The following is a 16,959-nucleotide window of genomic DNA, read 5'->3' as shown; positions in this document are numbered from 1 at the left end:
GAAAAAACTAAAGTGTACAGGCTCCTTCCAGGTGTATATTATTATTATTTATTATTATAGCACCATTTATTCCATGGCGATTTACATGTGAAAGGGGTATACATAAAAACCAAGTACAATAATCATGAACAGTACCAGACACAGACAGGTACAGGAGGAGAGAGGACCCTGCCTGCGAGGGCTCACAGTCTAATTACTGAGGATTTCAGATATACGGGCTCCTTCCAGGTCCTAACTGCAGCCTGTACATTCTAGCTGCCTCACTACTGAAGAAGCTAGAATGTACGGACTCCTTCCTGGGCCTGACTGCAGCCTGTACATTCTAGCTGTTTCACTACTGAAGACGCTAGAATGTACAGGCTCCTTCCAGGTGTATATTACTGAGGATTTCAGATATACAGGCTCCTTCCCTGACCTTACTGCAGCCCGTACATTGCAATACACTCTTTACTGAAAAAACTAAAGTGTACAGGCTCCTTCCAGGTGTATATTATTATTATTTATTATAGCACCATTTATTCCATGGCGATTTACATGTGAAAGGGGTATACATAAAAACCAAGTACAATAATCATGAACAGTACCAGACACAGACAGGTACAGGAGGAGAGAGGACCCTGCCTGCGAGGGCTCACAGTCTAATTTCTGAGGATTTCAGATATACGGGCTCCTTCCAGGTCCTGACTGCAACCTGTACATTCTAGCTGCCTCACTACTGAAGAAGCTAGAATGTACGGGCTCCTTCCTGGGCCTGACTGCAGCCTGTACCTTCTAGCTAATTCACTATTGAAGACACTAGAATGTACGGACTCCTTCCTGGTGTATATTACTGAAGATTTCAGATATACGGGCTCCTTCCAGGTCCTGACTGCAGCCTGTACATTCCAGCTAATTCACAACTGAATACACTAGAATGTATGTGCTCCTTCCAGGTACAGTTGTGCTCAAAATAATAATGTGTTTAAAAACATGATTTAAGGCCAAAATTTTTATAATAGTTTTTATTTCCATGCATTGGGAATGTTGCACACTGTTTTCTAAATGAAAACATGCCGAGAAATTTATAGATTGTTTAACCTTTTTACAGAAAATATAAAAAAATGAACATTGGCTGTTAAAAAAAATACGAGTGTGTTAAAATATATCCCTTAAATATATTTTTCTTCAAATACGTGATAAGGCGCATGAAAGACGAACTTAATAAAATGTAAAAATAAATAGATGTATTTTATATTTAGTAAAAGGTTTGCCAAAAAAATAAAGTTACAGTTCAGTTACAGAAAGGAAAAAAAATAGTATTCTTTCTTAGCTTACGTAAAGAGTTCAATAATAGTCCAATTCTTACAAAATCAATAGAAATCTTCATTCATCTCTCTTTGGTTCCTGAATGGTTAGGCAAGCCTTAGATACTGTAGGCCTGACAGCATGTGTTACTTCATCTTGCATGGGCTGGATAGATTCTGGCTCAGCTTCGACATATGCAAGAGTGACCCCCCCCCCCTCCTCCCATGTGTCATGTTATATATGCAGCTGTCCAAACCATATAGGGTTATCCTGCTGAGTGCATGAGGTCACTCACTAGCAGCTTCCAAAGAGCCTATATCTAATATATAAAGCTGAATGTGTATATGTGTGTGTGTCTGTATGTATGTCCGGGATTGGCATCCGCACCGTCGCAGCTACAGCCACAAAATTTTCCACACTCACACTTCTGGACCCCGAGAGCGTCATAGGCTATGTTTTGAGGGGAAATTTTAACCCCGCTCTTTACAGTTTTTCACCAAAAAACCTGCCTCCATTAAAGCGAATGGAGCTGGGAGCCACAGTGCAGCCAGAACTTCAGAAGAATGCGCAGCCACGCCTTTATATGGAATGTTGGCATGTCACAATGCAGCCAGGGAAAGAGACAGACACAGACAGGGAAAGAGGCAGACACAGACAGGGTAAGAAACAGATATAGACAGGGTAAGAGACAGACACAAAGAGACAGACACAGACAAAGAGACAGACTGACAGCGAAAGAGACAGACAGGGAAAGAGAAAGACAGGTTCAGAGACAGACACAGACAGGTAAAGAGACAGACACAGACAAAGAGACAGACAGACACAGGGAAAGAGACAGACAGGGAAAGAGACAGACAGGGAAAGAGACAGACAGGGAAAGAGACAGACAGGGAAAGAGACAGACAGGGAAAGAGACAGACAGGAAAAGTGACAGAGATAGATAGACAGACAAGGAAAGAGATAGATAGACAGACAGGGACAGAGATTGAGACAGACAGAGAAAGAGACAGAGACAGACAGGGAAAGAGACAGACAGACCAAGAGATAGAGAGAGAGACAGAGAGATATATCAGAGGGGGAGACAGACAGAGAATGGGTGAGAAACAGAGAGACAGTTACTATCCCGGGCGTTAATATATTCTATTTATACATTCTATCCCGGGAATGTTAATACATTCTATTTTGTTAACAGCAGTTATTAACCCGGGCATTTACTGTGAATCACTAACGTAATATTTAGCTACATGACCATATTTTTAGAACTGCTTCACATCTATGTTGCATAGTCACCAAATTCTGATGTGGCGCCCCTGCGGCTTCAGGCACCACAGTGTACTGCACTTCACTTAAGGTCCAGTGTTCATCATGGATACGGAGGAGTTCGTCACCAGTAACAACCACCATCACATTCAACCAACACATATACACGGGAGTACTGCCACTGGGACCGGACTATGGTAGGTGCTGGGGTAGCCATAGCAAGGTATGGGACCTCATGCCCACTAGTTCTGGGACCCGGGAGTCAAGGCAACCACAGGGGAAGCGAGGAGCCATCCAACACACAATAGGCAGTCAGCACCAGACACTGTCCGTGTGAGGTCACACTTAGAAGCAGACAAGCCGGGAAGCAAAGACACGAACAGACAGGGGCCCGTGGTCTGGAGCTAGAGGCTCAACCTGGGTTCTTAGGAAAGAAAGGGAATTCCAGGGTACGCGGGGAGTGCGGAAGGCACCCGTGACCTATTCCACGGCCCAGAAGCTGGGGTGGAGGGAAAACATCTAAAGGTGACGCACAGAAGGAAACACCGGCCTCGTCCTCCGAAGTATCTGGGATCGGCGAAGCCCATCACAGCGTAGCCCGGTGCTCCAAAAGCGGTGTGCTACTAGAGAGAAAAGACCTTGAACTGCATCATCTGTGTCATCCATTTTCTGCTGGAACTTCCAGTATCGCGCTCCTGCATCAACAGAGACTACTACCGCCACCATCCTCCCTGGGGCATAGCTCTGCCTGTGGAGAGCTGTACCATCTGAGCTGCGTAGTCATCCACCTCAGAAGAGAGAAGCAATCCCGCAGCGGTGGCTAATAACTGTCCTCACACCACAGGTGGCTTCACAAACTACTACTCCCATAATCCCCATCCCAAAGCTTTATTGACACCGCCGGGCGAGGCCACCGTGGCGTCCCAGGAGAAGAACCGTGGCATGGTGACGAGTAAGCACCCAACCCCATGAGTGCGTCACTGGCACCTGTCAACTCTTTTTCCAACCCAGAATGCTTTGACTACATCCCATAATTTATTTCCATTTGTTGGCTTTGCCTCAGAAACACCATTTTTGATGTCACCCCACAAGTGTTCTATTGGATCATGGGCTCATTCAGACGACCATTCCGTTTGTCCTGCTCAGTTCCTTTTTTTGCCGACCTACTGACAAGACCATCTTTTCAATGTGTTTTGTGTAGGATCGAATGCCATATAGAAGTACTTCTGTGTGCCATCAGTGCGATAAAAATACACATTGGTGTCCGTATGTCCATTCCATTACTATGGAATATGTCCAATTCTGTTCCGCAAATGCGGACCGTGACACAACACAAGTCAAGGGGTCTGCAAAATCCCCGTAAGATACACGGACGTACTTCCGTGTGGCTTCCGTCTATCGGTGCCCCTGCAGTCTGTCTCACACTCCCCCGCCAGCCCCGCAACGGCTCACAGCAGTGTGTAAGCAGTTGAGGGGATGATAAGCGCTGCCGTCTCAAGGTTAGCAAAGTTCATTACCTGTACTGATGAAGTCCGTTGAACTCGTGACGTCAGCGCTCTTCACTGAGTTCCATGCTTGCAGCCATATCACCTCAAGTCTCATGAGCAGCCCGAGGCTGTGAGTAAATGTGAAATCACAGGCTGCTCGCCATACTTTGCATGCCCATGCTGCGGACATTGAACTCAGTTACGAGCTCTAACATCAGAGGTTCAGCGCAGTTCATTACTGCAGCTAATTAACTGAGCTAACCTCATGACGTCGGCGCTTGCCATTCCCTGCCGTGACCTGCCTGACCTATTGATGTTAGCTCAGGTCAATACACTGCTCTCCCAGTCAATGGGGAACATTCTGTTCTTCACTGACTGTGACAGTGAGTATGGATCGTCGTAGGAGACTCTTATTGGATTACACCTGAACCGGATTTGTTTTTTCTTTCAATAAATTGGTGAAAGAGGGAATGTGTTGGGAATTGTTTTTTCAAATAAAAATGTGTTTGTCCTTTATTTTTTTTCATTACTGACTGGGTTAGTGATGTCGGGTATCTGATAGATGCCATGACATCACTTAAATCTGTGCTTGATGCCAGCAGATCTTATACAGCTGGTATCAACCCCATATATTACCCGATTTTCCACTGCACCAGGGCAACAGGATGAGCTGATGCAAAGCAACAGGATTGGCACATCTAATGGATACGCCACTTCTGAGGCAGCTGCGGCCTGCTTTTTTTAGGCTGGGGTGTGTCCAATAATCATGGACCTCCTTAGTCTGAGAATACCAGACCACAGCTGTCCTCTTTACCTTGGCTGTTGATCCAATTTGGGGGCACCCCATAATTTTTTTTAATTATTTATTTTTTGGCCACGTACCAGGCTAAACACCCTTTAGTGCCACATCAAAGGCACTAAAGGGTGCAAGATTACAAAATGCAGTGGAGTGGGACATTATATGTCTTTCTCATCTATCTTTCTACTTTTAGACTAAATGTAACCCTCCTTCCGTGTTTTTGTGGTCCGCAAAAAAAAAAAGGCACACAGACTGTATATGGAAATGAACGGAAGGAATGCGCTTGTCACACGGATGTCCCACGGATGCATCCATTGAAACACAGGACCGTTGTTTGCAGACTGCAAAAACAGGACGGTCGTGTGAATGTACCCTAAGGTCCAGGTATTGGACTTGCTGCTCCATAACCTCCATTTTGTTGGAGTGGAAATAAAATTTTGGTTAGGGTTGTTGTCTTGTTGAAACACCCATTTCAAGGGCATTTGCTCTTCAGTGTAAAGCAACATGTCCTCTTCAAGTATTGTGATATATGTAAACTGGTCCATGACCCCTGGTATGCCGTAAATAGGCCGGTATCATAGTAAGAGAAACATGCCCATATCATGATGCTTGCACCACCATGCTTCACTGTCTTCATCATGTCCTGTGGCTTTAACGCAGAGTTTGGGTGTCGGCTGACAAACTATCTGTGGCCCTTCGAGCAAAAAAGAACAATTTTACTTTCATCAGTCCACAAGATGTTTCTCCATTTTCCTTTACGCCAGTTGAGGTGCTCTTTGGCAAATTGTATCCACTTCAGTATATGTCTTTTTTTAACAGTGGGACTTCAAAATTCCTGGCGTCACGAACAGCATATGAGCAGGACCCACTTACCTGGGTGACATGCACCTTGAAGACCGAAAACCGCGAGTTTCCTGCCAATTCCGCCATCTTCCGCGCCAAAATGCCATCTTCCCCGCAAAAGCGGGCAAAGCAGAAGCCCCGCCCTTCGTCCTGAGTGTGAGGCCGGAACTGGAAGTTCCCAGAGGGCTACAGCATCGAGAAGAGTGCTAAGTGAAAACCGAGGGGGCGTGACGGCATGTAGCAGTAGCGGAAGAGAAGCAGGGACTCCAGTACTCTGCTATAAAGTTCCTGGAATGTGCTGTTCCCGGGACCGCGACCTGAATCGAAGAAGAGATGGAGCAGCTGTGCAGGAGAATGCGGATGCAGTTCCTGTTTATACTGGACCACTTGAGAGAAGAGATGAGGAGCCTGGCGATGGCGGTGCGAGCCCGTGCGATTGAGATCCTACGTGAAGAGAGGGTAAGTAGTTACCCAGTTCCTGTTGATTACCCTAATCCGGTCAATGCAGCTGTGGGATCCGGACCACCCCCAACCCCGTCCTCGGTGGACGCCGAGCTACCTACTTCCACCCCAGCAGTGGTACCATCAGCTCCTATATACGAAACTCCAGCTGCGGGAACAAGGGTTCTGTCCCTTGACCCAGTCACGACAGTGGTCACCCCGACACCGGCCAGACCAGACCCGGCCGCATTACCGGGCCCGTCCTCAGAGGTGGAGCCTCAGCTGCAGAGCAGTGGGTTCTTCTGTTTAACAAGGTGGAAGTGGAGCCTGGAGAGCTACCGGTTCCACCGCCGCGCGACATCTCTACGGCTGTTGGGGCCGTAAGAGTGCACCTGAAGCCAGAGCCAGCTAAGGAGCCGAGGCCGGACGCTGACGCCCCCTACTGGGAGCGAGCACCACTTTAGCCAATTGTCACCAAGCAGCCCCTGGGGATTGTGGCTCTGGACCATGTCAAATTGACCCCCAGCAGGAGAGGATATATATATGCACTCACGATAGTCGACCATTGCACATGGTTTTTGGTGGTGGTACCCGTTAAAGATTTGACTGCCAGCACCGCATTCCAGGCACACTTCTGTAGGCCGCATGGGTACCCCGATCGAGTCCTTACGGATCAAGGCCTTGCATTCGAGGCTGAAATCTTCCATGAGATCTGCAGTCTGTACGAGTGCAAAAAGATACGCACCACACCCTATCATGCGCAGACGAATGGGATGTGTGAGATGAACCACCTAGTGATCAATCTGTTGAAAACCCTTCCTCTTGCGCAGCGGAACCAGTGGCCTAAAAAACTACCAGACCTTGTGGACATCTATAACAACATCCCGGTGGGATCCACCAAGTGTACCCCAGCTTATCTGATGAGACCTAGACCTGGAAGACTTCCCGTTGACTTGGAGACGGAGGTCGAATTGCCCGAAACCCACGTGCCCGGAGCGGATTGGGACTCGCGTCGCCATATCCAGTACAAACGGATTCAGAAGTCCGTTGAAGAGAGTTTGAATCAAACCCGGGAACGACAAGAAAGAAACTTTAACAAGCAAGCAAAAGCAACCACTTTCGCCCGCGGCGAGATTGTATTAAAATGGAACAGAAAGCTGCACAAACTAGATGATCAGTGGGAAAAGGAGCCATATGTGGTAGAGCCATCCAACTTTGATAACCAGAAGACCTGCCTAATCAGCAAGGCTCAAGGAAGGACCACATCTACGGTATCCCGAGACCATCTGAAGAAGTGCCCAGAACCCTTAAGGGTGGCAGATGAACCTCAGCCTCAAGTGGTGGAAGGAAAGAAGAGGATGATCCATACAATCCTAGGTGACTTTCCGGAAGATTGACCTATGCAGAATGGAGCAGTAATAGTCCCTGTGTTAACATTCCCACAACCCATGGAAGAACTAGAACAGGAAAGGCTTACTGACACTGCACCCACTCCAGCACCTAGAGTAGCGCCTGTACCCTTGCCACAGGCGCGTAGGGTCCTACCAGCTACACCCAACACTGAGGGCGAGGAACCTGTAGAGGAGTATTGTCATGCCACCAGGGGGGATGAGGGTCTAGAGTTGAGGTCAACCCGTGCTAACTTTGGTCAGCCCCCACGGAGCTATTGTGAAGAATGCTAGAGGTACCAGTAATGTTTAATGTTGTAACAGAAATTGCTAGGTATTGGTGTTTCATTTGTTATTTTACTAAGTTTGTTATTTTTCATGTAGAGATTTTTAGAAAATGAGTGTCTAATCAACAGGGTCTAAATGAAAAGAGTGAAAGTTACCTGATTTGCGAGCAGATTGGCTATAATGTGTACACTCGGTACATGGACTTTGTTAATTATATATAGTAAAAATGGACCATGGTCAAAGGACTGGTTGTGACTAATATGAACTTGTGTTTTTGTAAATAGTTGCACCTCCTGTACCCACCAGAGTTGTGTATTACAACGCCCATGACCGTAACTTGGTCACGGACCCACAATAGGTTTGCAGGGGGTCAGGTTGTTTGGGTGGCGAGTTAATGGGATTCGGGACATTGGGACTGGACTGTTGCAGGAAGAGGCTGCAACGGGGCAGGTTGAGCCTCCTCTACTACTGAAACCGGTAGCGTTCCACCGTTGGAGAGATTAACTCACAAAGTTTCCCGTAACGTTTAAGTAACCAGCCTCACTAATGAGGGATGTATTGTGTAAATAAAAATGTTTCTTTTTTTTCTACTTCCGTTTTAAAAAATAAATAAATAATAACCTCTGATGTACTGTAGCTCGGGGACAAGCTACGTTTAACGAAGGGGGAATGTGACGCCCTGGCCTATCAGGTCGTCACAGGGTATTGTGCAATTTGCCCTTCGGTGCAATATCGACCTCCTCCTTGGTTATGGGTCCCTAACCAATCGTGTTGCCAAAACCAGCTAATCAAAATCCTAAGAACACTCTGCACCACACCCACCAGTGGACAGCATGACAAGGGGCACAGTATTGTCGTGGAGGACAGTCGGCGGTCTTTTACCATTACCGTGCTGGGACCAGGGCAAGACGGGGTACGTGGACCCTAGGTCAGGGAGTAGCTTCATGCAGCCTGACATTTCACCCGACGAGAACGGAGCCTTCAAGATCCGCTCTTCACCCGCTCCAAAATTGGGGTACTAGCACAACGAGGGGGATAGGACTTTCCACTAAACCGGTCCAGGAAATCTCAAGCGTGAACCCCGAGAGCAAGCTCCCTCAGTCACACTGGGGAGCGGGACCCGATTAGTTTAAAGCTGTAGGGGCCAACTAGAGGGGAACATGGTGCCAAGGGAAAGGTCACAGATCATCAGGCAACACCAGCAGAAACAGGACCCAAACGTGCTCCCCGTCAGCGGCAGCAGCGTCCAGAACTTTGGTTTACAAAGTTGTCGGTGTATGCTTTATGGCCTGAGTGAGTACGCAAGTGACTACTCAAGTGACACCCTACCTCCCCAACGGCACGTCCCGCCACCATCACAGAGTCCTGGGGCATTCCCCCACCCGTGGAGGGTGTTAAACACCTGGCTGCCCACTCCATCGCCACCGAGTACTCCCAGCTGCAGTGGTGGTACTCCACCTTACCACACACCACAGGTGGAGTCACGAACTTTAAATACACCATCCCCTGTAAATACCCCCTGTATTCGAGTGGCCGCGCGACCCCCGGGTCCGGACGCCCCTCGTGCCACTGCGGATCCGAGCAGCCCGACTGCTGACGTGGGGGCGGCTCAGTCTCCATCTGCCTCATAGTGAATTTTCAGTCAGGGGTTCTGTCTGAAGCCCGTGTTTCAGAGATTTTCACAGATTCTCCTGTTTAAGAGCTCAGCTCTGAGTTCAGGATAAATGTGTGCAGAGCCCTTTTGCAATCTTTGGGAGGAACAATGAACAAATCCACAGGTGGTCAATAATTTCTTTATTTAGTTTTTACACAGTTCACTGTGCGGTATACATGATTAGACGTTGCAATTACACCAGTTTCGGATTTATATTGTGTGTCTTTAGATTTGGGTGAGAACCCCTTTTCAAACAAAAACAAAAAAAAAACCTTTTTGCATCAAACTATTTTGAGAGCTTTCATTTTTCTTTATGTCTAGTAAAACAGTCATCTAAGATTGTGTTTTCCGCAGAACTAGTTTACATTTTTATTGTTAACATTTACATGCACATACCATTTTTTAATTGCTTTATATTAAGATTTTTAGTAGGCAGAATGAACAAAGAAATAAAAAAAACCCCACAAAAACATTAATTCAGGACTTTCACACCGTTCCGCTTGTTACAAGTGAGAAGATGGCTTTATTCTCATGATTACAGGGATACCGGATTTGTATTGTTTTTAGTGACTTTGCACAATAAAATATACTAATATAGAATATAACAAAATAATTATTTTTATGAGCTGTAGATTTAGTTTTTTTCTCATGATAGAGTTGTTTGGCATCTTTATTTTTGCAGGACAATTAAATTTCTAGGATACCTTTTAATTTACACTTGTTTTTTCGATCATGTTGTAGTCCAATTTTTGTTTGATGCTTTGAGTAAACAGTATAATGTAATTTTTGCTGTGTTCACTGAAGGGGTTAAATATTTTTCCAGTTTTATAGTCTGCTTGTTCCTGATGTTTGCTAAATATATCTACTTTATTTACATAAATGTACCTATTTAGTAACAATATTTATAAAAAAGAGAATTTTGTTTACTTACCGTAAATTACCGGAACAACCGGAACCTCTGTCTACAACAACAGCCGGTGAAAACACACGGAACAAGAAAACTGCCAACAGGCAACAGGGAGGGTGCTGGGTCTCCCATGTCGGAACTATAAGAAAAAGAATTTACGGTAAGTAAACAAAATTCTCTTTTTCTTCATCGTTCCTTATGGGAGACCCAGACCATGGGACGTTCCAAAGCAGTCCATGGGTGGGAATAAACAGAAAACTGAGAAGTAGGCGAAACCTAACTTCACAAATGGGCGACAGCCGCCTGAAGGATGCGTCTGCCCAAGCTCGCATCTGCCGAAGCATGAGCATGCACTTGCTAGTGCTTCGAAAAGGTATGCAGACTGGACCAAGTGGCAGCCTGACAGACCTGCTGAGCCGTAGCCTGGTGCCTGAAAGCCCAAGAGGCACCGACAGCTCTGGTCGAGTGTGCCTTGATCCCCGGCGGGGGAGGCACTTGAATACACTGGTAGGCATCGGAAATGGCCGACCTAATCCAGCGAGCTAGGGTCGGCTTAGAAGCAGAGAGGCCCTTACGCTGACCAGTAGTCAGCACAAAGAGAGAGGTGCACCGCCTAAGAGCAGCGGTGCGAGACACATAGATCCGGAGTGCCCGCACCAGATGCAGAGTATGCAACGCTTTTTCAAAGCGATGAACAGGAGCCGGACAAAAGGAAGGCAGAGAAATATCCTGGTTAAGGTGGAAAGGAGATACCACCTTAGGAAGAAAGTCCGGAGACGGACGAAGAACCACCTTGTCTTGGTGAAAAACCAAAAAAGCTGACTCCGAGGACAGCGCAGCCAAATCAGAGACTCTCCTGAGGGAAGTTATGGCCACTAGAAAGACCACTTTCTGTGAAAGACGAGACAAAGAAACCTCCCTAAGTGGCTCAAAAGGGGGTTTCTGCAAGGCCGTGAGGACCAGATTAAGGTCCCAGGGATCCAGAGGCCGCCGGTAAGGCGGAATGATGTGAGATGCGCCCTGCATGAAGGTGCGCACCTGAGCCAGCCGGGCGATACGCCGCTGGAACAACACTGACAGAGCCGAGACCTGTCCCTTGAGGGAATTGAGGGATAGTCCTAGCTGCAGACCAGACTGCAGGAAGGACAGAAGGGTCGGCAGGGAAAAAGGCCAAGGGGCGTGGCCGGAAGAACGACACCAGGACAGGAAAATTCTCCAAGTCCTGTGGTAAATTTTGGCCGAGGAAGACTTCCGAGCCTGAGTCATAGTGGGGATGACTTCGGGAGGAATGCCAGAAGCCGTCAGGATCCAGGACTCAAGAGCCACGCCGTCAATCTGAGAGCTGCAGAATTCTGGCGGAAAAACGGACCTTGTGAGAGAAGGTCAGGACGGTCCGGGAGATGCCACGGCACCTCTACGGACAGACGGAGCAGGTCTGGGTACCAAGCTCGCCTGGGCCAGTCTGGAGCAATGAGTATGACCCGACGGCCCTCCATTCTGATCTTGCGCAGGACTCTGGGCAAGAGAACTAGAGGGGGAAACACGTAAGACAGACGGAACTGGGACCAATCCTGAACCAGCGCGTCCGCTGCAAAGGCCTGAGGATCGTGGGAGCGAGCCACGTAAACCGGGACCTTGTTGTTGTGCCGGGATGCCATTAGATCCACTTCCGGAGTTCCCCACTTGCGGCAGATCGACCGGAACACTGCCGGATGCAGAGCCCACTCGCCGTTGTCCACGGCTTGACGGCTGAGATAATCTGCCTCCCAGTTTTCTACGCCCTGGGATGTGGACTGCGGATATGGTGGACTTGGAGTCCTCCGTCCACTGAAGGATGCGTTGAACCTCCAACATTGCCAGGCGGCTGCGAGTCCCGCCCTGGTGATTGATGTAGGCAACTGCTGTTGCGTTGTCTGACTGGACTCGAATGTGCTTGCCCGCCAACAGGTGGTGAAAGGCTAGGAGAGCTAGAAGCACAGCTGATTTCCAGCACATTGATCGAGAGGGCTGACTCGGACGGAGTCCAAGTGCCCTGTGCTCGGTGGTGGAGAAACACTGCTCCCCAGCCGGATAGACTGGCATCCGTGGTGAGGATCACCCAGGACGGGGCCAGGAAGGAGCGTCCCTGAGACAGAGAGAGGGGCCGAAGCCACCACTGAAGAGAGCTCTTGGTCTGTGGCGACAGAGCCACCAACCTGTGCAAGGAAGAAGTCCGCTTGTCCCAACAGCGGAGAATGTCCAGCTGCAGAGGACGCAGATGGAACTGGGCAAAGGGAACCGCTTCCATTGACGCCACCATCTGACCCAGCACCTGCATGAGGTGCCTGATGGAATGACGGCGGGGCCTCAACAGAGAGCGCACCGCCAGATGGAGGGACTGCTGTTTGACTAACGGCAGCTTGACAAGTGCCGGCAGAGTCTCGAATTGCATCCCTAGGTACGTGAGTTCTTGGGTCGGGGTCAAAGTGGACTTGGGCAGATTGACAAGCCACCCGAATTGAACAAGAGTGGCGAGAGTGAGCGAGACACTCCGCTGACAGTCTGCGCTGGATTAAGCCTTGACAAGAAGGTCGTCCAGGTAAGGAATCACTGCCAACACCTGGAGGTGCAGAACCGCAACCACTGCTGCCATGACCTTGGTAAATACTCAAGGGGCCGTGGCTAACCCGAAGGGGAGAGCCACGAATTGGAAATGTTCCTCTCCGATTGCAAAACGTAGCCAACGCTGGTGTGAAACTGCAATTGGCACATGCAGATAGGCATCTCTGATGTCGATGGATGCCAGGAAATCTCCTTGGGTCATTGAGGCAATGACTGATCGCAGAGACTCCATGCGAAAGTGCCGCACCTGAACATGCTTGTTGAAAAGCTTGAGATCCAGGATGGGCCGGAAGGAACCGTCCTTTTTGGGGACTAGGAAGAGATTTGAGTAAAAACCTCTGAACCGTTCCCTGGCGGGAACCGGCACAATCACTCCGCTGGCCTGCAAGGATGCCACGGCCTGAGAGAAGGCGGCGGCCTTGGAGCAGGGGGGAGTTGATAGAAAAAATCTGTTTGGCGGGCTGGAAGAGAACTCTATCCTGTAGCCGTGGGAGATGATATCCCGCACCCACTGATCGGAGACGTGTTGAAACCATACGTCGCCAAAGTGGGAGAGCCTGCCACCGACCAAGGACGTTGCTGGCTCGGCCAGATAGTCAAGAGGAGGCTGCCTTGGTGGCAGCAGCTCCTGCGGACTTTTGTGGATGCGGCTTCTTGCGCCAGGTGGGCTTCTGGTCCTTGGCTGAGTTAGTGGACGAGGCCGTGGGCTTAGAGGACGACCAGTTAGAGGAACGAAAGGAACGAAACCTCGACTGGTTTCTGCCTTGGACAGGTTTCCTGGTTTTAGTCTGTGGCAAGGAAGTACTCTTCCCACCAGTAGCCTCCTTAATTATTTCATCCTGTTGTTCACCGAACAGCCCTGGACCCAGCAAATGGGAGCCCAGCAAGGTACTTCTTTGAGGAAGCATCTGCCCTCCACTGTCGAAGCCACAAGATCCTGCGGATAGCGAGGGAATTAGCGGAGGCCACCGCAGTGCGGTGAGAGGCCTCCAGCATGGCAGACATGGCGTAGGCTGAAAAGGCTGAAGCCTGGGAAGTTAAGGCAACCAGTTCAGGCATAGAGTCCCTAGTGAGGGAATGCATCTCCTCTAGGGAAGCAGAGATGGCTTTGAGAGCCCACACTGCTGCAAAGGATGGGGAGAACGAGGCCCCTGCCGCCTCATAGACAGACTTGGCCAGGAGGTCAACCTGGCGGTCAGTGGGATCCTTAAGTGAGGTGCCATCAGCCACAGATACAACTGTCCGGGCTGAGAGTCTAGACACCGGAGGGTCTACCTTTGGTGAGTGAGCCCACTCCTTGACCACCTCTGGTGGAAAAGGATAACGGTCGTCAGAACCACGCTTTGGGAAGCGTTTGTCAGGACAGGCTCTGGGCTTGGACACAGTGGCTTGAAAACTGGAGTGGTTAAAGAACACACTCCTTGTTCTCTTAGGCAAGGTAAACTGGTGCTTTTCTGCCAGAGAGGGTTGCTCCTCTGATGCTGGCGGATTGAGGTCCAGTACAGAATTAATGGACGCAATCAAATCACTCACATCTGCATCACCATCGGTCAGATCAATGGGCCACAAGGAGGTAGCGTCCGAGCCCCCAGTAAAGATATCCTCCTCGTCCTGCGGGTCGGCTCGTGAATCGGAGCCGCGGGACGAGGAAGGAGAGGGATCCCTGCGTCTCCTCTTAGGAGGACGGGGTCTGGGAGCAGATGAAGAATCCTCTGTGAGCTCTGCAGAGCGAGCTGAAGCAGCAGAGGCGCCCTGAAAAGGGGGCTGATGCAAGGTTAGCAGAGTCCGGGACAGCTGTCCCATGGAGTCGGCGAAGGACTGGGAGATAGATTTAGAAAACACTTCTACCCAAGCCGGGGGTTCAGCCACCGGGGCCGGAGCAGCCGGAGGGACCACTGGGGAGACTCCAGGCTGAGGCACCACCATGTTAGAGCAGGCATCACAATGAGGATATGTGCTCGGTTCAGGCAGTATGAGCTTACATGCAGTGCATATTGAGTACAGCCTTGCAGCTTTGCTCCTAGTGTGAGACATGCTGCTGAGGTGGAGGCCCTGCAGTAAAGAACACACTCCTTCAGAATGACCCCCAGAGAGTGTATAATAAAGTCCACAACCAGAGGTTGTGGCTTACCAAACCGTTTTGTGTGCCCTCCGGATTCCCAGCTCGGACCCCCAGACAGGTTGCAGAGATGCAGCAGCCAGAGCCGATCAGTGTGAGAACGCTGATAAAATGGCGCCGGAGTGAGGAGGGGGGGTGGGGCCTAGTCCAAGAGCGGGAACCGGAGGGCCAAGGGGATATACAGGGGAGGGAAACATCTCCTCAGAGAGGAGTGTCCTCCCCTGAGCTGAACGGCCGGTGGGCGCCGCCGCACTGTCCCTCTGCATGACTGACATGCAGGGGCAGTGAAAACGAAACTAGGCCGCAGCCGAAGCCGGGGCCTAAATTTTACAATGCGGCCGGCGCTCAGGCACCCTCGGCGCGGTTCTCAGGTGAAAACCGGAGAACCGGCCGGAAATGTCACAAATGGTACAAAATACACTCTTTCCAACATTAAAGTACAAGGGACCCCCCTGACAATAACGTCTCAATACTTAGCTTGTGAGACGCAGGGCCAGGTCCCTGAGGGATGAGTGCTCCGTCCGGCAAGGTCCTGAAAGGGCTGCGGATGGAGACCGGTCTCCTGCAAAGCAGTGAGAACCGTGCTGGCTCCCACTTCAAGCCAGAGCCCGAGGGATGGTGAAGGAGCGCGGCATGTATAAGGCTCCAGCCTTGAAATCAACCTTAACAACACCGCCGACACAGTGGGGTGAGAAGGGACATGCCAGGAGTCCAGGCTTGGACCAGCTTTTCTTCAAACTCTTTAAAATGAAAATCAGATGAGAATGCATGAATGTGGATGTGTGCCTCCTGAACACAAAGCATTGAACTGGCTAGATTTGGTTATCCAGGGGGTGTATATGCTAGGAGGGAGGAGCTACACTTTTTAGTGTAGTACTTTGTGTGTCCTCCGGAGGCAGAAGCTATACACCCATGGTCTGGGTCTCCCATAAGGAACGATGAAGAAAAGATTTCACTTTTTTTAACTAAGTGGGACTTTAACTTTTATTACGCTCATTGCTGATATGATGTATAGCAATTAGGGATGATCGAATACTTCGATTATTCGCCTCTGCAAATATTTTCCAAATACCTCTCCGCTATTCGACCATTTGCGAGTATTCGATGCACAATGTAAGTCGATGGGAAACCCGAATAACTATTCACTTCTATTCGGGCTTCCCATAGACTTACATTGCGCATCGAATAGTGGCGAGGTATTCGGAAAATATTCGCGAAGCCGAATATTTGAGGTATTCGATCATCCCTAATAGCAATGCTTCTGATTTGAAAGTTATTATATCTGAGTTCCTCAATGACAAGCCCCTCAATCCATGCTTGTCATGGTCCGAGAGGATTTCCATAGGCTGGTGACCTGGTGGTTGTTATGAGGTCTCTTGAGGAGCGGCCAAAATACCTGTCGAGAGGCGCAGAAGTCTCAATAACAGTTACAGGAATTGTTTGATGCCTCGAAAGGTTGTGCAACAAAATATTAAGTTACGGGATCATCATTTCTGTCCAGGCATGTATCAAGAGTTTCATTTTTTAAAATAATTCTGTGGAAGCAGAAAAGTAGTAATGTCTGACTGTCATTTGCTCATTTTCATAGATTATTTTTGTTAGGTTCAAGTTATTTCTGTGACCATTGTGGGTTTTTACTTTAAATGAGGGGTACCAACAATTTTGACCATGTAGATTTTAAAATGTACTATATAATTAATCTGCTTTTAAAAAATTTAAAGAACAACATTTTTAATATGCTGTGAAAGTGGCTGTAGAGGTGAGACAGCGGCCGGATGCTGCATCGCAGGACTCTTCAGCACCACGGACAGCAGGAACAGGAGAGGCGAGTTTATGTCCATGTGCAATCATGTATAACAAAGCACGCATGGCGGATTTCTAATGGACA

General features: G+C 49.0%; 1 pseudogene; it reads left to right on the top strand.

Annotated features, from left to right (window-relative positions):
- The window catches only part of LOC142312946 (uncharacterized), a 198,170-nt pseudogene that overhangs the window by 83,241 nt on the left and 97,970 nt on the right, over positions 1-16,959 (top strand).

The sequence above is a fragment of the Anomaloglossus baeobatrachus genome, chromosome 5 (assembly GCF_048569485.1).
Source record: "Anomaloglossus baeobatrachus isolate aAnoBae1 chromosome 5, aAnoBae1.hap1, whole genome shotgun sequence".
NCBI classification, from domain to species: domain Eukaryota; kingdom Metazoa; phylum Chordata; class Amphibia; order Anura; family Aromobatidae; genus Anomaloglossus; species Anomaloglossus baeobatrachus.
This window is presented reverse-complemented; position numbering and strand designations above follow the sequence as displayed.